The following is a 5,126-nucleotide window of genomic DNA, read 5'->3' as shown; positions in this document are numbered from 1 at the left end:
TAGACTGTGAAGACCTGTTCTCTGATGAACAGTTGATGCTGAGATGTGTCTGCTATTTGAACTCGTTGAAGCATTCATTTTGCCTCTAGTCTGAGGCGATGTTAATTGGCGATTTCTGAGGTTGGTAACTAATGAACTTATCCTCTGCAGCAAAGGTACACTACTGTTCAAAAGTTTGGGGTCACCCAGACAATTTTGTGTTTTCCATGAAAAGTCACACTTTTATTTCCCACCATAAGTTGTAAAATGAATAGAAAATATAGTCAAGACATTTTTCTGGCCATTTTGAGCATTTAATCGACCCCACAAATGTGATGCTCCAGAAACTCAATCTGCTCAAAGGAAGGTCAGTTTTATAGCTTCTCTAAAGAGAAAAACTGTTTTCAGCTGTGCTAACATGATTGTACAAGGGTTTTCTAATCATCCATTAGCCTTCTGAGGCAATGAGCAAACACATTGTACCATTAGAACACTGGAGTGATAGTTGCTGGAAATGGGCCTCTATACGCCTATGGAGATATTGCACCAAAAACCAGACATTTAGTAGAATTTATCTAGAATAGTCATTTACCACATTAGCAATGTATAGAGTGTATTTCTGATTCGTTTAAAGTGATCTTCATTGAAAAGAACAGTGCTTTTCCTTCAAAAATAAGGAAATTTCAAAGTGACCCCAAACTTTTGAATGGTAGTGTAAATCTTGGTCTTCGTTTCCTGGGACGATCCAGTTTTTGCAACTGCACTTGAAGATACATTCAAAGTTCTTGCAAATTTCCAGAATTACTTTTCCTTCATGTCTTAAAAGTAATGATGGATGTTGTTTCTCTTTATTTAATTGACTGGTTCTTGACATAATCTGGATTACTACAGTTGTGGTGTTGAATAGGGCCATTTACTGTATTTTTATTATTTACTGTTTGATCTCAAATGCATGAAGAAGGCAAGAAACTCATCCACTAACTAGTCCATTCCAGGTGACTACCTCATGAAGCTGGTTAAGATAATGCCAATAGTGTGCAAAGCGTCATCAATTTGATCAAAAGTGGCTACTTTGAAGAATCTAAAATATGAAACGTTTTATTTATTTTTTCACACTTTTTTTAAATTTACCACATAATTCCATAAGTGTTCCAGATGTTATTTCATAGTTCTGATGTCTTGAGTATTGTTCTACAAAGTAGAAAATAGTCACAATACAGAAAAAAAACTACAAATGAGTGAAAAGTAAGAAATGAAACAAAGTCAATATTTGGTGTGATGACCCTTTATGGGGTGGCACGGTGGTGTAGTGGTTAGCGCTGTCGCCTCACAGCAAGAAGGTCCGGGTTCGAGCCCCGTGGCTGGCGAGGGCCTTTCTGTGCGGAGTTTGCATGTTGTCCGCGTGGGTTTCCTCCGGGTGCTCCGGTTTCCCCCACAGTCCAAAGACATGCAGGTTAACTGGTGACTCTAAATTGACTGTAGGTGTGAGTGTGAATGGTTGTCTATGTCTATGTGTCAGCCCTCCGATGATCTGGCGACTTGTCCAGGGTGTACCCCGCCTTTTGCCCGTAGTCAGCTGGGATAGGCTCCAGCTTGCCCACAACCCTGAACAGGATAAGCGGCTACAGACAGGGGCGTATCAAGCTTTCCAAAAGTGGGGGTGTTCTGGAATGGGGAAGCCATATCATTAGCAATCAGTTTATGGCTATATACACGCCCGGCGTGTACACTGTGATGTACTGTCAATGACCGATATGGAACTTTTTCATACCCATGGTCCATGGATGCAAATGAAAGGGAGGACAGCAGAAAGCCTATAAATCCAGCTGACTCCAGCCAAGTTCTGCATTTCATGCAGAGATCTATCATGTTGGGTTTTGGTGTTGTTACTGCCAGGGCTATGTAATTATTCAGTAAGTGAAGGCAAAAAGTATTGAGTGATAATTCTAGGTAACAGGAAACTGTTCTATAACAGAGATGTCAGTATTGCTGCCTACACTGGTATACACTGATATAAACAAAACCAAAAACTTCACATAGCCCAAGAAGTCATACACAGTGTATAGATCATACACCATCATGCATAGCAGTTTGGACTGGGATCGCTTTGTGTGAGCAGGAGGCATGGCTAATCAGTTCATGTTGGAGAAGCGCAGCATCCTGGAAGGACCTCTTTAGTATAGCATTCAAATAAGACGGGGCAGTTCCTGCTTTTAATGTCTTTAATTATTCAAATTCGTGTACAAAACTTGTTTGCATCATGCATTACATCAGGTTTAATGCATAAAATTTGAAAATGATGCAATAGACTACACATACAACAAACACTTAATGGCCAAATAACATTACTGTACAACAATTATTGAAAATTCATTCAATTTGAAATGCCTTTAAATCTCAATTGAAAAACTCTTCTAAAAAGTGATAAGCAGTTATAATGCATGAAAAGTAGACTTGGTACAAACACACACACTCATAATAAAAAACTTGCCTCAACTGACTTTACAACAAGTAACTACTATTAACACAATCTTTTAGGGCATGGCACCTGGGACAACTGTTTGAACGACGGCATCGCAAGCGCTTTGAGAAGGGTCTGTGTGCAGAGCCAGGCACAGTAAGCACCGCATGCGACGTCAAACCTGGAACGGTGAATCAGGAGCGGTAAAACTGGTGTTGGCTCTGCAGACAGATACTGTATTATTGAGCGCGTTCGGCACGCTACACAAACTGGCTATTATATTCACGCAACTGCTGATTGGTCAGGTGAGAAAAACTGTTTTGAGTCCGTTGCGTGGCTGTTTTTTGTCTAACGTTATGGCAATAGTTTACTTCCTTGTTACACATTTTATAGTAGCTGTATAATTTTCATAATGATGTCATTTTAATCTGACAAAAGTGCGGGGGATGAAATTGTGTTTCAACAAAAGTGGGGGGGATGAAACGTACGCATCCCCCGCGGGTGATACGCCCCTGGCTACAGATGATGGATGGATGACCCTTTGCTTTTAAAAAAAGTATTTTTAGATACTTTGATAGGTTTTATAAAGAAATTATCTCATAAATTTGCCTGAACATCTTGCAGAACCATCCACAGATTTTTTTTTTACCCAACAGATTTATTGATTGATTGATTGATTGTCTGAAAAGTGGTTTCCTACATGATATGTTGCTTTCTTTACTGACTTGCAAACATTTTTTTTTCTGTAACAGTTAATTTTGTGTTGGAAAACTAATGTTTGGAAATTTAAAATGCTTTTGTACCGAATTAATAATGCAGAAGTCACACAAGAAAAAGCTAAAACAAAATTTGTGCAAAAAAAAAAAATAGAGTATGGAGAACTGTACACTGAACAGTGCAAGCAGCATCAGGATGAATTAGACCACAAACACAGCACAAATTTCAGATTGCAGCATATGATCGTATTTCAGCATGCAAAGTAGACAGATAAGTGAAGAAAGCATGCAGACTGTGATTCAAGAGCATTGATAAGGAGTATTGGGGAATTTCTGGTACTTTTCATCCATATTGATGCTAGACAGCAGCTATAAGACAAGTATCTATCTATCTATCTATCTATCTATCTATCTATCTATCTATCTATCTATCTATCTATCTATCTATCTCTTGGTTTAAAAGTTGGACCATCAAAAGCCTTTCATGACCATTCCAGCAATGTAAACTACATTATGTTCCCAAGCTTTCAGTCCACCACATACCTCCAGAACAGCTTCAGTACCCCTTGGTATCGGTTCTACAAGTCTCTGAAACTAGAGCGATGAACAACGTTTTTCCAAATGTTTTTTTAGACAATGGTGTTGGAGAGCGCTGTCTCTCCAAACACGTTGGTTGGTTGGTTGGTTGATTGGTTGGTTGGTTGATATGTGCTGAGTGTGAAGGTCACATCATACAATTTACAACATTTTCATCTTCACCAAATCATTCAATGAGTGCTCACATCCTGTTTAACAGGGTCAAGTCATCCAGGAAGAAACCACGCCAATGAGGATAGAAATGTTTCATCATAAGCTAAAGGTGATCAGGTGATCAATTTTCCTGTAACTTGTCAATGGATTGTCTACTATTTGCATATTCCTGTGTATTACTTGCTTGAAAGGAAGCATTGTTGTCATCTTTCTGATGTTACAAAGTGAGGATAAAAACAGGTATTCCTGGCAGCGCAAATAATTAGTCACGTTTATCCAGGAAGTATGGTGAGATCTCACCAGCAGTGGAGTAATTACTACCCATAAATCACAGTGTGTGAAAAGTAGCAGTGGCACAGTGCAAATGCACGTGTTGGCAGTTTCATTGTCTGGAACGAATTCGCCCACTCTGGCTTCCTGTGTAGGAAAGGTGAGCTGCCACTCACAGAGTCAGCTTTTATCTCTGGGAAGATAAGCTTAAACAGTGCAGTGGCTCCAGCTGGACTTAAATCAAACTTTTATGTTAATTCATTCCAGGAGTTGTTAATTGAAAACCGTGATGTGATTAAATTCTGTTCATTCAATAGTGTAGGTGTTCAACATCAAAGATAATTAAACATTCGTATTTTTAATTCAATGTTCATTGACATCGACGTGTTAATTCAGTGCAGTAGATGTACAGTATAAAGGAGTTCAATCCAGGAGCTGTTAAACACAAGGTAGTAATTAAATGCTGTAAAAGTTCATTCAGCACTGCAGGTGTTAATAACCCGACGCATGTGTTCATTTTACCTCACGGGAGAGTGACACAATGCTACTCTCTGTATTTTGTAATGCTGTAAATAATTTGTGCATCTGTATTCAGATTTAAATCCACTGTAGGCATGGCCCGAATCAGACTTCCATCCATTATCTGTAGCCGCTTATCCTGTGCAGGGTCGCAGGCAAGCTGGAGCCTATCCCAGTTGACTATGGGTGAGAGGCGGGGTACACCCTGGACAAGTCACCAGGTCATCGCAGGGCTGACACATAGACACAGACAACCATTCACACTCATATTCACACCTACGGTCAATTTAGAGCCACCAATTAGCCTTTGGAGGAAACCGGAGCACCTGGAGAAAACCCACACAGACAGAACATGTGAACTCCATACAGCCGCTGGGCTCGAACCCAGACCTTCTTGCTGTGAGGCGACAGTGCTAACCACTACACCACCA

Source organism: Neoarius graeffei, chromosome 22, assembly GCF_027579695.1.
Source record: "Neoarius graeffei isolate fNeoGra1 chromosome 22, fNeoGra1.pri, whole genome shotgun sequence".
NCBI lineage: Eukaryota > Metazoa > Chordata > Actinopteri > Siluriformes > Ariidae > Neoarius > Neoarius graeffei.
This window is presented reverse-complemented; position numbering follows the sequence as displayed.